The 25507-nt window shown below is 35.9% G+C and overlaps 2 long non-coding RNA genes across 8 annotated transcripts in view; both read left to right on the forward strand.

Annotated features, from left to right (window-relative positions):
• The window catches only part of LOC121777220, a 68823-nt gene that overhangs the window by 15268 nt on the left and 28048 nt on the right, over positions 1–25507 (forward strand). The gene's annotated exons all lie outside the window — the stretch shown is intronic.
• LOC121777226 lies at positions 2138–9428 on the forward strand. The gene is made up of 12 exons (XR_006045437.1): positions 2138–2736; positions 3326–3464; positions 3911–4007; positions 4119–4214; positions 4411–4463; positions 4668–4784; positions 5198–5717; positions 6397–6501; positions 6971–7439; positions 7892–8665; positions 8761–8881; positions 9305–9428. It is a non-coding gene; the product is annotated as an uncharacterized LOC121777226 (long non-coding RNA).

The raw sequence follows: 25507 nt of genomic DNA on the forward strand, positions 1-25507 counted from the left end.
CACCTCTTCACTGCTTTTGTTGCATTCTACAAGAACATTGCACTTACTGCATTATCACTACAGGTAGTGACAGTTCCCACTCAAGACCTTCTACCAACCAATCCTCAGATACTTGACTAAGTAGATGATCTTACACAACTAAGTTATTTGAACGAGCCTTCAGTTCTTCACAATCTTCAGACTAGATATTTACAAGATAATTTATATGTAATTCTCTATTTTTGAGAACCTTTTCATTTTGTTTGTTTATACTGATTGCCTCTGTTCTTAAATCATTTTCTTGTCTTTGTTTTGCATAGAGAATGGCAGGCCCTGTACTTTTGTCAATCAATCCATTTAACAATGTCTAGCTATATGGGGATGATAAAGAAAGAAACTTTTGGACACTCCTTATGCTGTTGCTGATGCAGCATGCAATGCAATGATAGCAGGTGCTATATAATAACTTAAATACCTGGAGAAATGCTTGCCTTGTTAGCATATTGGTTCAGCAAGTTACTAATTTTCTCTTTCCATTTTGTTGGGTTTTGTTATTTGTAGATGAAGTAAGCCAGGCTATAATTATCAGGTTAGCTGCAGCTTTTGTAATGATGTTCTTCCTTTCACCATGCTCTAGTTTTTCTTTCTAATAAATAGTGTTTGTGTGACTCACTTTATTTACCACTATTTGTTTGGTACTTGGTTTTAAGTTATAGGTAAAAAGGAAAAGTGACTGGACGGAGAAGTTGACTAATAAGAAAGAAGGATGTGCAAAAAAAAAAGAAAAGAAATAAAAGAAATAAAAAGAAAGAAGGAGATGCCAAAAAAATAAGAAAATAAAAAGTAAGAAGGAGATGCAAGCAAAAAAAAAAGATAAAGCTTTGTTGGAGGAGATGAAATCACGAACCTCAAGAACTGTTACAAGGGAAAAAGGGAGTTGAAATAGGAGAGGAATGAGGCTGACATAGGAGGGGGAACAAAATGAGGAAGTTGCCTGGAGATGCAAAAAAATAAAAAGATAGAAAGAATGAGGGCGATGCAAGCAAAGAAAGAAGATAGAGAGTTTTGTTGGAGGAGATGAAATCAGCAACTTCAAGAACTGTTACAAGGAAGAAAAGAAGTATATGTACGAGAAGAATGAGGCTGACACAGTTCTGAACATGCAAAGGAAGAAGAGAAAACTGCCCAATCTAAGACATGCCCCAGATCCCATGACGTGCAGAAGTTGACCAACACAAGGAGACCCCCTTTCTTTTCTTTTATTCTTCTCTTTTTCTGTTGGTCTTTTTTCAGTTTTCGTCCACACTAAGCCCAACTTGCAAGTATGGCCTTAGTGGGAGGAGGTGTTGCTCATTTGTGTCTTGCTTTTGTTTGTATTTTTCTGTATTTGTTTCAGTAGCATGTCGAACATGACCTAGTGTACCTACATGATTCCCTACCTTCTAGGATGATTAATTCGTGCTTTTGTTTGATGAGTTCAGTTTTTTACTACATGACTCCAGTTAAGTGATTTAAGAATGATGGAATATTGAGTTTGAGTTTGATAAAAAGCCACATTATGTGAGATTTGAGCTTTGTTGTAAAACACTCTCTACATTATTCCGAGTTACTTTATTTTGCATGTAATCTTCATATGGTATGGTCAATATGGAATAGGGATAGAGGGCAAATAGGATAACCATGTTTGAGCCTTGTTTCCATTCAATATATACCCAACACATGTTATCCTAGCTGGCCATATTCTTGCCAAGTCTCTTTCTCAAGCTCTCTAACAATCTCTGCCCTTGAGGTAGCACTACAACTCCATCGTTTTGGAATCACTGTTTTCTTAGTGTGAAAAGCAATGGGTCGTTGAACACCATAATCCCTAATTTGAATGATTTTTATGTTTAGATATTCAGTTCGAACTATGTGAATTTTCTCATGTATATTGAATTTAATCTTAAGATATACAATTCCGTTTGATTCTGATTATTGCTTTCCAGTTGTTATTTATTTGATATATTGAGCTCAATTGCTAAATGCACATATTTTTTTCAAAATAACCGTGCGGTATGGACAAATGGTGTTGAGAATTCGTGCTTTTGTTTGATGAGTTCAGTTTGTAACTTTTGATTGTTGCAGATGAAGTAAGCCAGGCTATAATTATCAGGTTAGCTGCAGTTTTTGTAATTATATTCTTCCTTTCTCCAGGCTGTAGCTTTGTTTCTAATAAATAGTGTTTGTGTGATTAGATTTATTTGCTACCACTTGGTTTGGTACTTGGTTTAAGTTAAAGGTGAAATGGAAAGAGAGTGGATGGAGGGAACAAAATGAGGAAGTTGGCTTATAAGAAAGAAAGAGATGCAAGCAAAGAAAGAAGATAAAAAGCTATTGGAGACAATGAATTCAGCAACCTCAAAAACCGTTACATAGGATAAAAGAGTTGAAATAGGAGAGGAATGAGGCTGACCCAGTTTTGGAGATGCAAGGGAAGAATAGAATTGAAGACCGGCAAATGAGAATGCATACTTGACAAGGGAAAACCAGTGCCTGCATTGTGGAGTACCACCAGCTGACATCACATGATCTCTCATCTTCTTATGAGAGCTTGCTATGGGGAATGCAACTTGAATTTTTTTATCCAAAAAGGCGATGATGGGACTTTCAACACTGAGTTAACAACACCCCTTGCAGATATTTTGGGATTCTCTAAATCCTTGGATGAGTGCTTTGATGAAGAACGGAAGTAGGCTTAGGTTGCCCTTAATTTGTTTGGTATGATTGCTTTGATTTCATTATTTACTTCGAATTTTGAGCTCAAATGCTAAATGCTTATTGCCCTTTTTAAAATAACCACGGTGTGTTGAGAATTTGTTGTAAGATGACTAAGATGTCTGTGACCCTATGTTGTTGACCCTGCTGCCTCATATGCTAAAATGAGTAAATGGGTATGTTATTTGTTATCATGGTAGGTGAATACTAAAATAATAGGAAGATGCTGGCTTGTGTATGAAAAGATATACTCCCTCCGTCCCACTCTAAGTGGCACGTTTTCTTTTGTGGGATGCTCCCACTCTAAATGACACTATACTAAAAATGGAAACATCACTCTTTTTACTTTTTTCCCTGTCTCTTACTTTATTCTCTCCACTTTACTCACAAAACAACACTACATAAAATCCCGTGCCGAATAAGAAATGCTCCACTCAGACTCGGACGGAGGTAGTAATACAATGTCTTTCTGGACAGGTGGGCTAAATAGAAGACCAAATCAAGCATAGTTTCTATTGAACTTTCTAATCTTTTTAGTATATATCTTATTTGTGCACAATTTATTAATTCCTGCATATTTTTGTCTCCTTAGGGAACCTTAGATTCTATCAGAATTTGTAAAGAAGACTACAAACATGCCTTCGAGAAGCTTGCTGCCGTTTTGTGACTGGGAAACATATCATTTCTTGTAACTGATAATCAAAAGCACATCAAGGTTGTTTCTGATGAAGGTATCTGCATGTTCTAATTCATTTTCCTAATCGTCTTTTATTAGTCATCGTCTTTTGAAAACTTCGGTTTTTGTTATATATTTTTTAGCAAATAAGTAGTTATTCTGAAAGGAAATTCCCATGGGGGATCTACTATGGGAATCTCATAATCGTACTAGAGGATTTGCTTGCATTTCTATTTCCTCATAAAGTAAAGTGGCAGAACAGAATAGGGCTGAGAGGCTGCGACAGCAGCAACATATCAAATTAGGTCAGATAAGCTTTAAAGTATAGAGACATATAGGAGAAGAGAATAAATTGTATATCCAAAGTAAGAGATATTCCCATATATGTAGGTAGTAGAAAGCTAGGGTTGCACCTAGATACAAAAGATATTCTACAACATCCAGATTAGGTTTATGCATATCATTTGATTTAACAATATAAATTACTCTCCCTATCTACAGCTGTTACAAATGTTGCTGGCTTGATGGGCTCTAGTGAGCAAGACCTGATTCTTACAAGGTCAACCCGGAGGTCACCGAATCTCTGACACCTCAACAGGTTCATGATTTCAAAGATCAATAACTACTTGCATAATGCATATTTTACAACTTGGTTTGATTGCTAAACCATCACACGTATAAATTGTTGATTTTCCCTCCTCATATTTAGGCAATTGACCAAGAGATGCATTGGCAATGTTTATTTATGTGAGCGTGTTCGACTGGCTTGTGCAGCAGATAAACTTGCCACTTTCCTAGGGGAAAGGTAATATGGGGTGTTCAGTAAGGATCCTTGATATGGATTTGAGTCACTTAAGGTATACAATGATGGGTATTTTCCACGATATATACTATGGTGTGTTTTGTCCCACTTTAAATAATCTTAGTTGGAGTCTTTTGGTTGCTTTTTTGCACTAGAAGAATGGCTTTTTAGTTTGAACTGTTTTGCATCAATTATGCAGACGAGCTGCTCCAGCATCATTTCGATCAACATCTCGTCAAACATGAGCAAGAAGTAAGCATCACAAAAATTATTATAATTTATTTCCTTCTGTCTTTCCTTCACAAAATAGAGCCTGCAAAGATTACAATTTGTGAATTCATGAGTAAATCTTTCTGCCTTAATTATCTGAATGATTAATACATTAATCAACTTAATGCTGACTGTTTTGATTTCAAATTGTGCGTTAAATATTTTAGCATAACCCTTATGATATAGGAATTTTGTTATTGGTGCTGGTGAAACATAACTACAATCAAAAGAGTATGAGTTGGATGAAATTGACTGGAAAAGGATTTTGAAGACAACCAAGATTTTGTGGATCCTTTTGAGAAGGTAATCAATGTTCTTATTGTTGCATAGTAGGGTTTTCCTTTATCATGCAACATTTTGATTGACATAGTTCTATTTATGTCTATGGGTGGGATGGGGAGAAGGGGGCCACTATAGCCATTTTCTTTTAATTAGTACTCCAACACATTATCTACTAATTGTTATTTTATTTTTTATCTAACTTTTACTTGCATTTGTTAAATAGATATATTTTTAGTATCGAACAAATTATGTCTCTTAACTTATGTTTACAATGGTGAGCTTGATAGACACCTCCTATTGGATTCATACTTAACATTTGCTTGTAAACTTAAACATCACTTCAGTACTTACCGTTGGTTTATGGAACACTTTATCTTGGGTGATTTTGAGCTTTAATTGTACAATGCCTACATAATTCTCTGAAGTTTGTGTAGGAAAATGGAGGAAAAAGAAATCAGGGCAAGAAAATGGAGGAGTTTGGAAATCAATGGAAAAATGCTGCAAATTTGAGCTAAAGGGGTAAAAATGAGAATAAGGTCTCGTCTCACCCACCAAAAAAGAGGAAGACTCATGCTTTCATTACCAAACTCTCACGTCTCCCAGCTAGAAAGCAGGCATAACTCCACTCTTTTGACTGCACTCTCCATTCTTTGCATCCATTGTTCCATTGGAAAAAAGGGGTCCACGACTAATTCAACTCTACCTACAGTACCAGCTGTTGTACCAGAGACAGAAGAGGGCAGAAGATGGCTCCTCCTAATAGCAATCGGCCACTACTCCTGTACCACTTACCATTCACACCATTCCCAACAATTCTTTCCCCAATTTGGCCCACATCTGTAGAGGATGGAACCATCTACAGAATCAGCCCTACCTCAATTCCTTGGGGAGGAAGTTTTCAATCCCCAAGTATAAAAGCAATGCTCTGCCCTAGTTGAAAGGGACGAGCAACCGGTAAGGAATAAAAAAACCCTCCTTTTCCTTTGAATCTGTGACAGTCATAATTAGTTATATCGAATTCATTTTCCACTTTCGAATGCTTGCTAGTAGTTAACAGAACAAAGATTTTTCGATGTTAGCTTTTCTTTTCTCTGCCAAAGAATGGTTGAATTCTTTTGTCGCTTTGTTGCTAAGATTCTAGTGTGGTTGCTCCAATATGTTAGTTTAGAATTTCTGTAAGTTTGTTTAGAAGATCTATTGAATTTCCATGTTTCTGTATATTTTTATCAGCCTACCTATGATCTACTTGCATTACTCTCTATTTTAAGCACATTAGTTTAGAATTTTGCTAAGTTTCCTCTGCATGTTTTTACCCCTTTGTATTATGTTTACTACATGAGTTCTTTTGGAAGTTGTTAAAGAGTTTGTATGCTCTTAGATTAAGTTGACTGATCTCCATTTTCTAGCCATGTTAGTGAAGTTTCCAGCCCAATGTCTTTCATGCTTCAAGTTGTGTTTTATGCCCACAGTTTCCTAAAACATGATTTCCACTCTCTTTTGAATTCAGTGCTTCAATGTTCTCTTTCAAGCTTTCCAAAAGTAGGATGGAAGTCTCGATTTCCACACTTAATTAGATTTAGTTTAAGCTCTTATTCCTAGTTCTCATATTTAAAATTTTAGTTTCCCACATTAGTGTTTAGGTCCACTTTAATCCTCAAGGACGTGGTGGCTAACATCAAACCTCGTGTAAGCAACTTCATTGCTGCTGGGAATATGTATGGTGCTAAAATATAGACCTGTAAGCATTCTTTTTAATAGTCAAGTTGAACCTTGAAAAGATATTATTTGTCTATTCTCTGTCATATTTTTCTGGCATGGCTTTGCTATTTTGTGCACATCCAATGTCAAATTATTCAATTATGAGCAATCCTTGAAAAGCTCAGTATGCGTTTCAATATCAGTGAGTTTGTTCCCTGGTCTGCATATTTATGATTGACTGGAATTGATTACTCTGATATACTTTTTTCTATTATTATATCCATGGCATACAAAATATCTTTGTTATCAGCTTGTATCATTTTTACTTAATAGTTGGTGTTTCATTGTTAAGAACCTATATTTTTTAACATATACCAAAGCATGAATGTAACATATATTGTTAATGATGCACAAGTACTTTTCTTTGAATAAAAATCATTTATTGTCTAAAACACATTTATAGCTTTTCTGGAAATATTATAACCGGAAGCCCATGGTTATTTTTTCAGGTAGGCTGAGGTGAAGAAGTGCTTCTGAACACAACTATCTCAATCCGAGTGAATGTTTCAGATCCCAAACGTTAATAATGAACAAGAGTTTCATATTCTTATGGTAAATGACAGGTCTTGAATATGCAATGTATATTGGTTAGCTACACCCATTTGTTTTTCTCGTACTCACTCATTATTCAACCACCCAACCTCTTTTGTGTCTGGGGTGGTTTGAATCTTTAGTGAAGAAACTGATGCACTGGTGGGATAAAAAGCATAGTTTCTATAGAACTTTCTAATCTTTTTAGTATATTTATTATATTTACAATATTTATTAATTCTGGAATATGTTTGCACTCCTTAAGTAGCCTTAGATTCTATCAGAATCTGTAAAGATGATCAGGAACACATCAAGATGCTTGTTGCAATTTTGTGGTGGGGAAACATATCATTTCTTGTAATTGAGAATCGGTTGGTTCTGATGAAGGTAACTGCAATTCATTTTCCAAATCCTCTTTAATTTTTCCTCATCTTTTCAATACTTTAGTTTTTGTTGTATACTTTTTGAGAAATAATTAGTTATATTGAAGTGAAATTCTCATTGGGGATCTGCTATGGGAAAGTCATAATAGTACTAGAGGATTTGCTTGCATTTCTACTTTTCCTTAATGTAAAGTGGCATAACAGAATAGGGCAGAGCGGCTGTGACAGCAGCAACACATAAGGTTATGTCAGATAGCATATTAGGGTTGTGGTGGTGTGACATATCGAAGAAGCGAATAAATTGCATATCCAAGCTAGGGAGTAGAAAGCTAGGGTTGCACCTGGATACAAAAGATATTCTACTACATGAAGATTATGTTTATGCTTACCTTTTTATTTAACAATCTAAATTAATTTCCCTATCTACTGCTTTTACAAATGCTACTTGCTTGACAGGCTGTAGTGAGCAAGACCTGATGCTTACAATGTCAACCCAAAAGGTATGAGTGGGAAATGATGAGGTCACCAAATCTCCGACACTTGAACAGGTTTATAATTTTGAAGATCAATAATTACTTGCATAATGCATATTTTACAGGAAGGTTTGATTGCTAAACCATCACACTTATGGTATGTTGATTTTCCCTCATATCTAAGCAATTGACATGAGATATGCTTTAGCATTGTTTATTTATGTGACTTGTTCGACTGGCTTGTGGTGCAGATCAACATGTCATTTCCATGGTGATTACTCTTATATACTTTTTTCTATTATTATATATGTGGCATACAAAAATCTTTGTTATCAGCTTGTGTCCTTTTCACTTAATAATTGGTGTTTCGTTATTAAGAACCTATTTTCTTTAAAACATACCACAGCATGAATGTAACATATATTGTTGATGATGCACAAGTCATTGCAATTTTCTCTTAATAAAAAAATCATTTATTGCCTGAAACACATTTATAGCTTTTCTGGAAAATATTATGACCGGAAGCCCATGATTATTTTTTCAAGTAGGCTGAGGTTAAGAAGTGCTTCTGAACACAACTATCTAAATCCGAGTGAATGTTTTTCAGATCCCAGACATTGATAATGAACAAAAGCTTCATAATCGTATGGTCAATGACAGGTCTTGAATATGTATTGTATATTGGTTAGCTACACCCATTTGTTTTTCTCGTACTCACTCATTATTCAAGCACCCAACCACTTTTGTCTCTGGAGAGGTACGAATCTTTAGTGAAGAAACTGATCTTTTTACAATATTTATTATATGTACAATATTTATTAATTCTGGCATATGTTTTCACCCCTTTTGTAGCCTTCGATTTATAAAGATGACGAGGAATGCCTCAAAATGCTTGCTACAGTTTTGTGGCTGTGAAACATATCATTTCTTGTAATTGAGAAACAAAAGCACATCGAGGTTTTTCCTGATGAAGGTAAATACAATTCTTTTTCCCAATCCTCTTTAATTAGTCCTCATCTTTTAAAAACTTCAGTTTTTGTTGTGTATTATTTGAAAAATAATTAGTTATATTTAAGGGAAATTCTCATAACAGAATAGGGCAGTGCAGCTGCGACAGCCGCAACATATCAGATTAGGTCATAGAGCATATTAGGGCTGTGGTGGTGCGACGACGACGTAGCAAGTTCATATTAGGTCGGATGTGCATTACTGTATAGAGACATATAGGAGTAGCGAATAAATTGAATAACCAAAGTAAGACAGATTCCATATGTGTAGGGAGTAGAAAGCTAGGGCGGCACCTAGATACTAAAGATATTCTACAATATTAAGATTATGTTTATGCTTACATTTTTTATTTAATAGTCAAATTAATTTCCATATGTTACAACTGCAGCTTGCTTGATGGGCTGTAGTGAGCAAGATCGGATGCTTTCAACGTGAAAGTGCCAGCGGGATCTCTGTCACTTGAACATGTTCTTAATTTTGTGTGTATGCCCAGTGTATATTTTGTGTATGAGTATTTAGTGTGTGTATAGTGCATGTATGTTGTGTATAGTGTGTGGAGTTTGTTTGTTTTCTGTACAGTGTGTGTATTGTGTATAGTGTGGCTAGCACATGTTTGTGTACTGTGTATTGTGTATTGTGTATTCTGTGTATAGTGTATAGTGTGGCTAGCACATGTTTGTGTTTTTGTGTATATGTGAGTGCAGTGTCTATATTTTGTGTTTGTGTGTATTTTTGTATGTTTATAAGGTGGGGAATATATGTTTTGGGTGTGTATTTTGTGTATATGTGTGATGCGTATGTTATAATGTGTGTAGTGCATTGTCTATATTTTGTGTATAGTGTGTGTAATTGTGTTTGAAGCGCTTGTATTTTGTTTATAATGTGTATTTTTGTGTGTATACTTTGTGTATAGTGTGTGTAGTGTGTGCATAATGTGCAATGTATGAATTTGTAGTGTGTGTATAAAGTGTGTTAAATGTGTTTATTTTTTATATTGGTGTTTATTTTACGTATGGTGTGCATTGTATATTTTGTGTAGTGTGTATTTTTTTAATAGTAAGTGTATCATGTGGATTTTATGTAGTGTGTGCGCATTGTGTGTATTTTGTATAGTAGTGTTTATTTTTGTGTATAGTGCATGTATAGTGTATAGTGGGTGTGCAGTGTGTGTATTTGTGTGTTTTATGTGTAGTGTGCCCGTCTTGTGTTTTATATGTGGTGTGTGCAATATGGGTATTTTTGTGGATAGTATTTGTAAAGTGTGCGTGTTGTGTGTGATTAGCATACTGTTTGAACTTTGTCTATAACGTGTAAAGTGTGTGTGTGTTTGAAATACATTTATTTTGTGTATATGTGAGTGTAGTATATGTTTTTTTGTCTATGTGTGCGTATGTGTTTGAAATATATTTATTTTGTGTATATGTGAGTGTAGTGTGTGTTTTTTTGTGTCTGTGTAGCGTTTGTGTTTATAAGGTTTGTTGTGTATAGGGTGTGTTTTTTTAGTGTATGCAATGTGGGTATTGTGTGTAGTTTGTGCATAGTGCGTATGCACTGTTGATTTTATGTGTAGTGTATTGTATATTGTGTGTTTTGAGTATTATGTGCAGTTTATATAGTGTTATAGTATGTGTGTGCATTGTGTGTATTTTGTAAAATATTTATGTGTACAATGCGTGTATATTATGTAGTGTGTCTAGGGTTTATGTTATGTAGTGTGTCCAGCGTGTGTATTTTGTGCGGTGTGTGTATTATAGTATGTATCTGTATTTTGTGTATCATGTGTTTGTATTTTATGTAGTGTGTGTGTATTGTAGTGTGTATTTGTATTTTGTGTATAGTGTCTTTATAACGTAGTGTCTATGGTTGTATTTTTTGTGTGCAGAGTATGTATTTTATTTTTGTGTATATAGTGTGTATTTTATGTTGTTTATATAACGCATTGTTTGTGTTGCATTGTATTTTGTGTATTGTGTACAATGTATTGTGTAGTGTGTAAGTGTTTTTGATGTACACGTATATTGTTTATAATGTGTATTGTTTGTGTGTAGTGTGCAAGTGTTTTTGATGTGCATGTATATTGTTTATAATGTGTATTGTGTGTAGTGAGTTGTGCATGCATAGTGTATATTTTGTTGTGTGGGTTTTTGTATATTGTGTGTAGTATGTTTAGTTTGTTTATAGTTTGTAGTGTTTATTTTGTGTATAATGTGTATAGCGTATTGTTTATTTTGTATGTATATAGTATGTGTGTATAGTCTATGTGCAATGTGTGTATAAAGAGTGCTTAAAGCGTGTTTATTTCTTTTACCGATGTTGATTTTATGTGTGTTGTGTGTTGTGTGTTGTGTGTTGTGTGTTGTGTGTTCTGTTTTTTGTATTATGTAGTGTTACAATATGTGAGTGCATTTTTGTATTGTGTGTAGTGTGTGCCAATGTGTGTACTTTGTGTTTATAGTGTGTCAATCAATGTGTGTAATATGTGCCATGTTTAAGGTGTATTTGTTGTGCAGTGTATATATAGTGTGCATAGCGTGTATATTATGTTAAGAGTCGTAGTGGGTGGTGTATTTTGTTCATAGTGTGTCTAGTGAAGGGGTGTCGAAACGGGTAGCGGGTATCGGGTAATTTCCTACCCGACGGAAACGGGAAACCGGTCGGGATCGGGTATTTATATTTTGGGTTTTGCGGGTATCGGGTATACCCCGATACCCGAGCGGGTACCCGTTAATCCCGAAAATTATTCGATACTACCTGGTACCCGAGCGGGTACCCGTAAATCTCGAAAATTACCGGATACCCGAGCGGGTACCCGTAAATCCCGAAAATTACCCGATACCCGAGCGGGTACCTGTTAATCCTGAAAATTACCCGATTGTTTATAATTATATTAGCATTTTGTAATTATCATTTTTTATTTTAATTATGCCGTTGCAATATAATTTTTTTCTTCTTTTAATTATGGTTAAGTTTTTTTTTTTTTTCACCTTTTTTCTCACTCACGTCCAAGCCGCCGCCTCCTTCCACCTGCCACCGGCGACGTCTCCACCCCCTACCACACCACACCACTCCACTCCACTCCACTCCACTTGCACCTTATAGTATATTTTTATTCCACTGTATTTCCATTGTTCATAGATCTACTTTTCATTCTTGATTTTTTTTCTGTATTGATTTCAAAAATTGTTAGAACAATTTTTTCCATTATTTTGTGTATATTGTCAGTAAAGTGTGGGTGACAAATTTTGTGGGACACGAAAATGGAAAATGCGACAAACTAGCTGGGACGGTGGGAGTTTATTATTTTTAATGGTTTTTATAATTGAATAAATATGCTTGAGAATCTTACATACCTCAGTCGTAGTCCGATGGAGAGTTATGGTTGTTTTATGGAAGCCGTGTAGTGCAGAAAAAGTTTCACCCGGACGCGCGACTTTCGGTCACTAAAATTCGCCCGGTCGGGTGGCTACCCGAAAGCACGGTTGAGACATCAAATCCCACTTGAACAGGTGACTTTCGGTCACCAAAATCTACCCGGGTGTACCCGAAAGCACGGTTGAGACATTATGCCACACTATACACAATACACACACTGTACAGAAAACAAACAAACTCCACACACATACACAACATACATGCACTATACACACACTAAATACTTATACACAAAATATACACTGGGCATACATTTATTTTGTGTATATGTGAGTGTAGTATATATTTTTTTGTCTATGTGTGCGTATGTGTTTGAAATACATTTATTTTGTGTATATGTGAGTGTAGTGTGTGTTTTTTTTGTGTCTGTGTAGTGTTTGTGTTTATAAGGTTTGTTGTGTATAGGGTGTGTTTTGTTTAGTGTATGCAATGTGGGTATTGTGTGTAGTTTGTGCATAGTGTGTATGCACTGTTGATTTTATGTGTAGTGTATTGTATATTGTGTGTTTTGAGTATTATGTGCAGTTTATATAGTGTTATAGTATGTGTGTGCATTGTGTGTATTTTGTAAAATATTTATGTGTACAATGCGTGTATATTATGTAGTGTGTCTAGGGTTTATGTTATGTAGTGTGTCCAGAGTGTGTATTTTGTGCGGTCTGTGTATTATAGTATGTATCTGTATTTTGTGTATCGTGTGTTTGTATTTTATGTAGTGTGTGTGTATTGTAGTGTGTATCTGTATTTTGTGTATAGTGTGTTTATAACGTAGTGTCTATGGTTGTATTTTTTGTGTGCAGAGTATGTATTTTATTTTTGTGTATATAGTGTGTATTTTATGTTGTTTATATAACGCATTGTTTGTGTTGCATTGTATTTTGTGTATTGCTTGCATTGTATTTTGTGTATTGTGTACAATGTATTGTGTAGTGTGTAAGTGTTTTTGATGTACATGTATATTGTTTATAATGTGTATTGTTTGTGTGTAGTGTGCAAGTGTTTTTGATGTGCATGTATATTGTTTATAATGTGTATTGCGTGTAGTGAGTTGTGCATGCATAGTGTATATTTTGTTGTGTGGGTTTTTGTATATTGTGTGTAGTATGTTTAGTTTGTTTATAGTTTGTAGTGTTTATTTTGTGTATAATGTGTATAGCGTATTGTTTATTTTGTATGTATATAGTATGTGTGTATAGTCTATGTGCAATGTGTGTATAAAGAGTGCTTAAAGCGTGTTTATTTCTTTTACCGATGTTGATTTTATGTGTGTTGTGTGTTTTGTGTTGTGTGTTGTGTATTATGTAGTGTTACAATATGTGAGTGCATTTTTGTATTGTGTGTAGTGTGTGCCAATGTGTGTACTTTGTGTTTATAGTGTGTCAATCAATGTGTGTAATATGTGCCATGTTTAAGGTGTATTTGTTGTGCAGTGTATATATAGTGTGCATAGCGTGTATATTATGTTAAGAGTCGTAGTGGGTGGTGTATTTTGTTCATAGTGTGTCTAGTGTAGGGGTGTCGAAACGGGTAGCGGGTAATTTCCTACCCGACGGAAACGGGAAACCGGTCGGGATCGGGTATTTATATTTTGGGTTTTGCGGGTATCGGGTATACCCCGATACCTGAGCTGGTACCCGTTAATCCCGAAAATTATTCGATACTACCTGGTACCCGAGCGGGTACCCGTAAATCCCGAAAATTACCAGATACCCGAGCGGGTACCCGTAAATCCTGAAAATTACCCGATACCCGAGCGGGTACCTGTTAATCCTGAAAATTACCCGATTGTTTATAATTATATTAGCATTTTGTAATTATCATTTTTTATTTTAATTATGCCGTTGCAATATAATTATTTTCTTCTTTTAATTATGGTTAAGTTTTTTTTTAATTTTTTTCTGCTTTTTTCTCACTCACGTCCAAGCCGCCGCCTCCTTCCACCTGCCACCGGCGACGTCTCCACCCCCTACCACACCACTCCACTCCACTCCACTCCACTCGCAACTTATAGTGTGTATTTTATGTTGTTTATATAACGCATTGTTTGTGTTGCATTGTATTTTGTGTACAATGTATTGTGTTGTGTGTAAGTGTTTTTGATGTACAGGTATATTGTTTATAATGTGTATTGTTTGTGTGTAGTGTGCAAGTGTTTTTGATGTGCATGTATATTGTTTATAATGTGTATTGTGTGTAGTGAGTTGTGCATGCATAGTATATTTTGTTGTGTGGGTTTTTGTATATTGTGTGTAGTATGTTTAGTTTGTTTATAGTTTGTAGTGTTTATTTTGTGTATAATGTGTATAGCGTATTGTTTATTTTGTATGTATATAGTATGTGTGTATAGTCTATGTGCAATGTGTGTATAAAGAGTGTGCTTAAAGCGTGTTTATTTCTTTTACCGTTGTTGATTTGTTGTGTGTTGTGTGTTGTGTGTTGTGTATTCTGTTTTGTGTATTATGTAGTGTTACAATATGTGAGTGCATTTTTGTATTGTGTGTAGTGTGTGCCAATGTGTGTACTTTGTGTTTATAGTGTGTCAATCAATGTGTGTAATATGTGCCATGTTTAAGGTGTATTTGTTGTGTAGTGTATATATAGTGTGCATAGCGTGTATATTATGTTAAGAGTCGTAGTGGGTGGTGTATTTTGTTTATAGTGTGTCTAGTGTAGGGGTGTCGAAACGGGTAGCGGGTATCGGGTAATTTCCTACCCGACGGAAACGGGAAACCGGTCGGGATCGGGTATTTATATTTTGGGTTTTGCTGGTATCGGGTATACCCCGATACTTGAGCGGGTACCCGTTAATCCCGAAAATTATTTGATACTACCTGGTACCCGAGCGGGTACCCGTAAATCTCGAAAATTACCGGATACCCGAGCGGGTACCCGTAAATCCCGAAAATTACCCGATACCCGAGCGGGTACCTGTTAATCCTGAAAATTACCCGATTGTTTATAATTATATTAGCATTTTGTAATTATCATTTTTTATTTTAATTATGTCGTTGCAATATAATTTTTTTCTTCTTTTAATTATGGTTAAGTTTTTTTTTTTATTTTTTTCAGCTTTTTTCTCACTCACGTCCAAGCCGCCGCCTCCTTCCACCTGCCACCGGCGACGTCTCCACCCCCTACCACACCACACCACTCCACTCCACTTGCACCTTATAGTATATTTTTATTCCACTGTATTTCCATTGTTCATAGATCTACTTTTCATTCTTGATTTTTTTTCTGTATTGATTTCAAAAATTGTTAGAACAATTTTTTCCATTATTTTGTGTATATTGTCAGTAAAGTGTGGGTGACAAATTTTGTGGGACACGAAAATGGAAAATGCGACAAACTAGCTGGGACGGTGGGAGTTTATTATTTCTAATGGTTTTTATAATTGAATAAATATGCTTGAGTATCTTACATACCTCAGTCGTAGTCCGATGGAGAGTTATGGTTGTTTTATGGAAGCCGTGTAGTGCAGAAAAAGTTTCACCCGGACGCACGACTTTCGGTCACTAAAATTCGCCCGGTCGGGTGGCTACCCGAAAGCACGGTTGAGACATCAAATCCCACTTGAACAGGTGACTTTCGGTCACCAAAATCTACCCGGGTGTACCCGAAAGCACGGTTGAGACATTATGCCACACTATACACAATACACACACTGTACAGAAAACAAACAAACTCCACACACATACACAACATACATGCACTATACACACACTAAATACTTATACACAAAATATACACTGGGCATACATTTATTTTGTGTATATGTGAGTGTAGTATATATTTTTTTGTCTATGTGTGCGTATGTGTTTGAAATACATTTATTTTGTGTATATGTGAGTGTAGTGTGTGTTTTTTTTGTGTCTGTGTAGTGTTTGTGTTTATAAGGTTTGTTGTGTATAGGGTGTGTTTTGTTTAGTGTATGCAATGTGGGTATTGTGTGTAGTTTGTGCATAGTGTGTATGCACTGTTGATTTTATGTGTAGTGTATTGTATATTGTGTGTTTTGAGTATTATGTGCAGTTTATATAGTGTTATAGTATGTGTGTGCATTGTATGTATTTTGTAAAATATTTGTATGTACAATGCGTGTATATTATGTAGTGTGTCTAGGGTTTATGTTATGTAGTGTGTCCAGCGTGTGTATTTTGTGCGGTGTGTGTATTATAGTATGTATCTGTATTTTGTGTATCGTGTGTTTGTATTTTATGTAGTGTGTGTGTATTGTAGTGTGTATCTGTATTTTGTGTATAGTGTGTTTATAACGTAGTGTCTACGGTTGTATTTTTTGTGTGCAGAGTATGTATTTTATTTTTGTGTGTATAGTGTGTATTTTATGTTGTTTATATAACGCATTGTTTGTGTTGCATTGTATTTTGTGTATTGCTTGCATTGTATTTTGTGTTGTATTGTGTTGTGTGTAAGTGTTTTTGATGTACACGTATATTGTTTATAATGTGTATTGTTTGTGTGTAGTGTGCAAGTGTTTTTGATGTGCATGTATATTGTTTATAATGTGTATTGTGTGTAGTGAGTTGTGCATGCATAGTGTATATTTTGTTGTGTGGGTTTTTGTATATTGTGTGAGTATGTTTAGTTTGTTTATAGTTTGTAGTGTTTATTTTGTGTATAATGTGTATAGCGTATTGTTTATTTTGTATGTATATAGTATGTGTGTATATTCTATGTGCAATGTGTGTATAAAGAGTGTGCTTAAAGAGTGTTTATTTCTTTTACCGATGTTGATTTGTTGTATGTTGTGTGTTGTGTGTTGTGTGTTTTGTTTTGTGTATTATGTAGTGTTACAATATGTGAGTGCATTTTTGTATTGTGTGTAGTGTGTGCCAATGTGTGTACTTTGTGTTTATAGTGTGTCAATCAATGTGTGTAATATGTGCCATGTTTAAGGTGTATTTGTTGTGCAATGTATATATAGTGTGCATAGCGTGTATATTATGTTAAGAGTCGTAGTGGGTGGTGTATTTTGTTCATAGTGTGTCTAGTGTAGGGGTGTCGAAACGGGTAGCGGGTATCGGGTAATTTCCTACCCGACGGAAACGGGAAACCGGTCGGGATCAGGTATTTATATTTTAGGTTTTGCGGGTATCGGGTATACCCCGATACCCGAGCGGGTACCCGTTAATCTCGAAAATTATTCGATACTACCTGGTACCCGAGCGGGTACCCGTAAATCCCGAAAATTACCGGATACCCGAGCGGGTACCCGTAAATCCCGAAAATTACCCGATACCCGAGCGGGTACCTGTTAATCCTGAAAATTACTCGATTGTTTATAATTATATTAGCATTTTGTAATTATCATTTTTTATTTTAATTATGCCGTTGAAATATAATTTTTTTCTTCTTTTAATTATGGTTAAGTTTTTTTTTAATTTTTTTCTGTTTTTTTCTCACTCACGTCCAAGCCGCCGCCTCCTTCCACCTGCCACCGGCGACGTCTCCACCCCCTACCACACCACTCCACTGCACTCCACTCCACTTGCAACTTATAGTATATTTTTATTCCACTGTATTTCCATTGTTCATAGATCTACTTTTCATTCTTGATATTTTTTCTGTATTGATTTCAAAAATTGTTAGAACAATTTTTTCAATTATTTTGTGTATATTGTCAGTAAAGTCTGGGTGACAAATTTTGTGGGACAAGAAAATGGAAAATGCGACAAACTAGCTGGGACGGTGGGAGTTTATTATTTCTAATGGTTTTTATAATTGAATAAATATGCTTGAGTATCTTACATACCTCAGTCGTAGTCCGATGGAGAGTTATGGTTGTTTTATGGAAGCCGTGTAGTGCAGAAAAAGTTTCACCCGGACGCGTGACTTTCGGTCACTAAAATTCGCCCGGTCGGGTGGCTACCCGAAAGCACGGTTGAGACATCAAATCCCACTTGGACAGGTGACTTTCGGTCACCAAAATCTACCCGGGTGTACCCGAAAGCACGGTTGAGACATTATGCCACACTATACACAATACACACACTGTACAGAAAACAAACAAACTCCACACACATACACAACATACATGCACTATACACACACTAAATACTCATACACAAAATATACACTGGGCATACATTTATTTTGTGTATATGTGAGTGTAGTATATGTTTTTTTGTCTATGTGTGCGTATGTGTTTGAAATACATTTATTTTGTGTATATGTGAGTGTAGGGTGTGTTTTTTTTGTGTCTGTGTAGTGTTTGTGTTTATAAGGTTTGTTGTGTATAGGGTGTGTATTGTTTAGTGTGTGCAATGTGCATTGTGTAGTTTGTGCAGTGTATGCACTGCTGTTGATTTTGTGTAGTGTGTATTGTATATTGTGTGTTTTGAGTATTATGTGCAGTTTATATAGTGTTATAGTGTGTGTGTGCATTGTGTGTATTTTGTAAAATATTTATGTGTACAATGTGTGTATATTATGTAGTGTGTCTAGGGTTTATGTTATGTAATGTGTCCAGCGTGTGTATTTTGTGCGGTGTGTGTATTATAGTACGTATCTGTATTTTGTGTATCGTGTGTTTGTATTTTATGTAGTGTGTGTGTATTGTAGTGTGTATCTGTATTTTGTGTATAGTGCGTTTATAACGTAGTGTCTATGGTTGTATTTTTTGTGTGCAGAGTATGTATTTTATTTATGTGTATATAGTGTGTATTTTATGTTGTTTATATAACCCATTGTTTGTGTTGCATTGTATTTTGTGTATTGTGTACAATGTATTGTGTTGTGTGTAAGTGTTTTTGATGTACACGTATATTGTTTATAATGTGTATTGTTTGTGTGTAGTGTGCAAGTGTTTTTGATGTGCATGTATATTGTTTATAATGTGTATTGTGTGTAGTGAGTTGTGCATGCATAGTGTATATTTTGTTGTGTGGGTTTTTGTATATTGTGTGAGTATGTTTAGTTTGTTTATAGTTTGTAGTGTTTATTTTGTGTATAATGTGTATAGCGTATTGTTTATTTTGTATGTATATAGTATGTGTGTATATTCTATGTGCAATGTGTGTATAAAGAGTGTGCTTAAAGAGTGTTTATTTCTTTTACCGATGTTGATTTGTTGTATGTTTTGTGTTGTGTGTTGTGTGTTCTGTTTTGTGTATTATGTAGTGTTACAATATGTGAGTGCATTTTTGTATTGTGTGTAGTGTGTGCCAATGTGTGTACTTTGTGTTTATAGTGTGTCAATCAGTGTGTGTAATATGTGCCATGTTTAAGGTGTATTTGTTGTGCAGTGTATATATAGTGTGCATAGCGTGTATATTATGTTAAGAGTCGTAGTGGGTGGTGTATTTTGTTCATAGTGTGTCTAGTGTAGGGGTGTCGTAACGGGTAGCGGGTAGCGGGTAATTTCCTACCTGACGGAAACGGGAAACCGGTCGGGATCGGGTATTTATATTTTGGGTTTTGCGGGTATCGGGTATACCCCGATACCCGAGCGGGTACCCGTTAATCCCGAAAATTATTCGATACTACCTGGTACCCGAGCGGGTACCCGTAAATCCCGAAAATTATCGGATACCCGAGCGGGTACCCGTAAATTCCGAAAATTACCCGATACCCAAGCGGGTACCTGTTAATCCTGAAAATTACCCGATTGTTTATAATTATATTAGCATTTTGTAATTATCATTTTTTATTTTAATTATGCCGTTGCAATATAATTTTTTCTTCTTTTAATTATGGTTAAGTTTTTTTTTTTTTTTTTCAGCTTTTTTCTCACTCACGTCCAAGCCGCCGCCTCCTTCTACCTGCCACCGGCGACGTCTCTACCCCCTACCACACCACACCACTCCACTCCACTCCATTCCACTCCACTCCACTTGCACCTTATAGTATATTTTTATTCCACTGTATTTCCATTGTTCATAGATCTACTTTTCATTCTTGATTTTTTTTCTGTATTGATTTCAAAAATTGTTAGAACAATTTTTTCCATTATTTTGTGTATATTGTCAGTAAAGTGTGGGTGACAAATTTTGTGGGACACGAAAATGGAAAATGCGACAAACTAGCTGGGACGGTGGGAGTTTATTATTTCTAATGGTTTTTATAATTGAATAAATATGCTTGAGTATCTTACATACCTCAGTCGTAGTCCGATGGAGAGTTATGGTTGTTTTATGGAAGCCGTGTAGTGCAGAAAAAGTTTCACCCGGACGCGTGACTTTCGGTCACTAAAATTCGCCCGGTCGGGTGGCTACCCGAAAGCACGGTTGAGACATCAAATCCCACTTGGACAGGTGACTTTCGGTCACCAAAATCTACCCGGGTGTACCCGAAAGCACGGTTGAGACATTATGCCACACTATACACAATACACACACTGTACAGAAAACAAACAAACTCCACACACATACACAACATACATGCACTATACACACACTAAATACTTATACACAAAATATACACTGGGCATACATTTATTTTGTGTATATGTGAGTGTAGTATATGTTTTTTTGTCTATGTGTGCGTATGTGTTTGAAATACATTTATTTTGTGTATATGTGAGTGTAGTGTGTGTTTTTTTTGTGTCTGTGTAGTGTTTGTGTTTATAAGGTTTGTTGTGTATAGGGTGTGTATTGTTTAGTGTGTGCAATGTGCATTGTGTAGTTTGTGCAGTGTATGCACTGCTGTTGATTTTGTGTAGTGTGTATTGTATATTGTGTGTTTTGAGTATTATGTGCAGTTTATATAGTGTTATAGTGTGTGTGTGCATTGTGTGTATTTTGTAAAATATTTATGTGTACAATGTGTGTATATTATGTAGTGTGTCTAGGGTTTATGTTATGTAGTGTGTCCAGCGTGTGTATTTTGTGCGGTGTGTGTATTATAGTATGTATCTGTATTTTGTGTATCGCGTGTTTGTATTTTATGTAGTGTGTGTGTATTGTAGTGTGTATCTGTATTTTGTGTATAGTGTGTTTATAACGTAGTGTCTATGGTTGTATTTTTTGTGTGCAGAGTATGTATTTTATTTATGTGTATATAGTGTGTATTTTATGTTGTTTATATAACGCATTGTTTGTGTTGCATTGTATTTTGTGTATTGTGTACAATGTATTGTGTTGTGTGTAAGTGTTTTTGATGTACACGTATATTGTTTATAATGTGTATTGTTTGTGTGTAGTGTGCAAGTGTTTTTGATGTGCATGTATATTGTTTATAATGTGTATTGTGTGTAGTGTGTTGTGCATGCATAGTGTATATTTTGTTGTGTGGGTTTTTGTATATTGTGTGTAGTATGTTTAGTTTGTTTATAGTTTGTAGTGTTTATTTTGTGTATAATGTGTATAGCGTATTGTTTATTTTGTATGTATATAGTATGTGTGTATAGTCTATGTGCAATGTGTGTATAAAGAGTGTGCTTAAAGCGTGTTTATTTCTTTTACCGATGTTGATTTGTTGTGTGTTGTGTGTTGTGTGTTGTGTGTTGTGAGTTGTGAGTTGTGAGTTGTGAGTTGTGTTTTGTGTTTTGTGTTTTGTGTTTTGTGTTTTGTGTATTATGTAGTGTTACAATATGTGAGTGCATTTTTGTATTGTGTGTAGTGTGTGCCAATGTGTGTACTTTGTGTTTATAGTGTGTCAATCAATGTGTGTAATATGTGCCATGTTTAATGTGTATTTGTTGTGCAGTGTATATTTAGTGTGCATAGCGTGTATATTATGTTAAGAGTGTTCGTAGTGGGTGGTGTATTTTGTTCAGAGTGTGTCTAGTGTAGGGGTGTCAAAACGGGTAGCGGGTATCAGGTAATTTCCTACCCGACGGAAACGGGATACCGGTCGGGATCGGGTATTTATATTTTGGGTTTTGCGGGTATCGGGTATACCCCGATACCCGAGCGGGTACCCGTTAATCCCGAAAATTATTCGATACTACCCGGTACCCGAGCGGGTACCCGTAAATCCCGAAAATTACCCGATACCCGAGCGGGTACCTGTTAATCCTGAAAATTACCCGATTGTTTATAATTATATTAGCATTTTGTAATTATCATTTTTTATTTTAATTATGCCGTCACAATATAATTTTTTTCTTCTTTTAATTATGGTTTTTTTTTTATTATTTTTTTCACCTTTTTTCTCACTCATGTCCAAGCCGCCTCCTCCTTCCACCTGACACCAGCGACGTCTCCACCCCCTACCACACCACACCACTCCACTTGCACCTTATAGTATATTTTTATTCCACTGTATTTCCATTGTTCATAGATCTACTTTTTCATTCTTGATTTTTTTTCTGTATTGATTTCAAAAATTGTTAGAACAATTTTTTCCATTATTTTGTGTATATTGTCAGTAAAGTGTGGGTGACAAATTTTGTGGGACACGAAAATGGAAAATGCGACAAACTAGCTGGGACAGTGGGAGTTTATTATTTCTAATGGTTTTTATAATTGAATAAATATGCTTGAGTATCTTACATACCTCAGTCGTAGTTCGATGGAGAGTTATGGTTGTTTTATGGAAGCCGTGTATTGCAGAAAAAGTTTCACCCGGACGCGTGACTTTCGGTCACTAAAATTCGCCTGGTCGGGTGGCTACCCGAAAGCACGATTGAGACATCAAATCCCACCCGGACAGGTGACTTTCGGTCACCAAAATCTACCCGGGTGGGTGGCTCATGCAGAGGCTAGATTTTGTGGGCCTTTTCTTGGAATTTTGATCATAGCTATAAATAGCACTTCTCATTTTTCAAAGAGATTTTGATTTGATTGGGCGCCCCGGGCGTTGAGGGGGGACCCCGGGGCACGGGCCGATGCGGCGACAGGGCGAGAGACCCACGAATCGGGGCGCCAGAATAGCCAAATGATGATTATATTTGTGTCTCTTTTATAAGTTTGTTGATCTAAATATATCATTACTCCATATTAAAAAAAGATTAGATGAAAAATATAAATTTTTCAACAACATAACTAAATAATTGAATTTTAGTATCAAAAATCATCAAAAGTTCCAAAAAAAGTTGCAAAACATAAAATAATTAACTAAATAATATCATCATCACTCAGAGAGTCCTTTTTCTCCTTCATCGGATACAATTAAATTAATATCTTCACTGTCATCTCCATTATCCACAAGAGTACAAGCATGCATAGAGCTTGAGGCTTGTTCTCTTGTGCTTGTGCTACCTCTAGTTCAATCGTTCGTTGTGAAAAAACACTCCAATTTCTTTCACAGCCGGTAGCACTATAAGTTAAGCTCAATACTCTAATTGCAAAACTTTGCAAATTTGGTGCGTCATATCGAAAACTATTCCACCATTTTGCCGAAGTAAATAAAAAATATACATAACTATTATTACCATTTAAATAAATAATATGATGAAAAGATAATGAATAATTACCTGGTGCCATTTGAGTTCTGTTTCGAATAGCCAAAGGATGTGAAAAATAGGAGATAGCCTTCTTATATTTGGGCATTTCTTCCTTATTGATTTTGTCTTGGTCGGGGACCAACTTCTCAATACATGCAACCATACCATCCATGACCTCCGAACATTCATAAATACCTTTCACATTGGCATAAAAAACTTTCGGGTTGAACTTCTTTTCTCTTCCATTGAATGCGCTGGATATGACTTCTTTGCACCGATCCATAGCCTCGTAAATGTAACCCATTGCAGGCTTACGCTCGGCATCAACCATCCTCAACACTTTAATAAGAGGACCGGTCAATTTGAGAGCTTAGACAACATGCCTCCAGTAATTGTCATTGAGGACAGTAGCTGTTGCATTTTTGCTGGGTATCTCTTTATACCATTGGCTATTTCTTCATTCATCACTAGTAAACATCTTTATGAGGTTTTGTCGTTCGTTATGGATCGACCTCAGGGTGATGAAGGAAGTGGCAAATCTAGTGGTGGCCGGCCTAAGCAATTCCCTCTGGCTTGTATACTTTCTCATCATATTCAGCACATCGGTTTTACTGTAAATAAAACCAGTCAAAGATATTGATTTTTTGATAGCTTCCTTGACCATTGGTATTTTACCAACATCCTCAAGCATCAAATCGATGCAGTGTGCAGCACAAGGAGTCCAAAACAAATTGGGCTTCTTAACTTGCAGCATCAGCCCAACTTTCTTATAATTTGAGGCATTATCTGTCACAATCTGAATCACATGTTGCTCTCCGATGTAATCAACAATCTCCTCAAACATTGGCACCAATGCATTTGCGTCCTTCACTATATCAAACACATCAGCAGACTTGATAAAAACCGAACCTTTAGGAGAGTTCACCAAGAAGTTGATAATGTCTCTTTGAGAAACTGAATCCCGCCCACTCTTCTCTATGGTTTTTTAGAATATCCTTCATAGCATTGATTTCTTTGTTAAGCAAAGGAACTCTTAACTCATGATAGCTTGGAGGCTTCATGCCCGGACCAAATTGCCCAGTAGATTCGATCGCAATCTTGAAACTATCATACTGTGCAGCATTAAATGGTATACCCGCATCATAAAACCATTTAGCCCAGTTGATGCAAACCAATTCACGCAAATCTTTTTTGTATGCATCATTTAATGTCTGTTGCTTTTCCTTGCTCAACTTCTGTGCTTGGACGGCCTTTGCTCGATCAGGGTTGACCCGAGGCCTTTTCTGTTTGGTCGAGCTACTGCCAATAATGTTGTCTTCTTCGTCTTCCCCGTAACCCAAATCTTCAAACTCTTGCCTGCTTTGTGATGCTGCCACTGTAAAAACTTGCAGTATTTTAGCATCCTCTTTTTTCTTCATATAGTTGATCCTCTCCTCTCTCACATGTGGTGAGCATTTAGTACATTTTGTGACGTTTTTAAATCCGCCAACGAAATGTTCTTTGAGCCTTCGAATTCCCGATGCAATCACTTTGTCGCAAAGTGCATGTAAGTTTATATCTGGTATCCGGATCAGCTCTTGCATATTTCCTAGCTGGGTCTTGAGACATTTTGTATAAAAATGATCTATAGAAAGAAACAATGATTTATAATTAATCATAATTCACAATGTCTAAAATTGCTATTTGTGTCATGGCTATTCTAAGCATACAGAAAAATATATTTATATGAATTATGCACCGCATGAAATTTATTTGACACCATGTCGTCGGTGGTTATTTAACCTAAATCGGCGCGCCCCACCGTCGCTCCGC

Source organism: Salvia splendens, chromosome 18, assembly GCF_004379255.2.
Source record: "Salvia splendens isolate huo1 chromosome 18, SspV2, whole genome shotgun sequence".
NCBI classification, from domain to species: domain Eukaryota; kingdom Viridiplantae; phylum Streptophyta; class Magnoliopsida; order Lamiales; family Lamiaceae; genus Salvia; species Salvia splendens.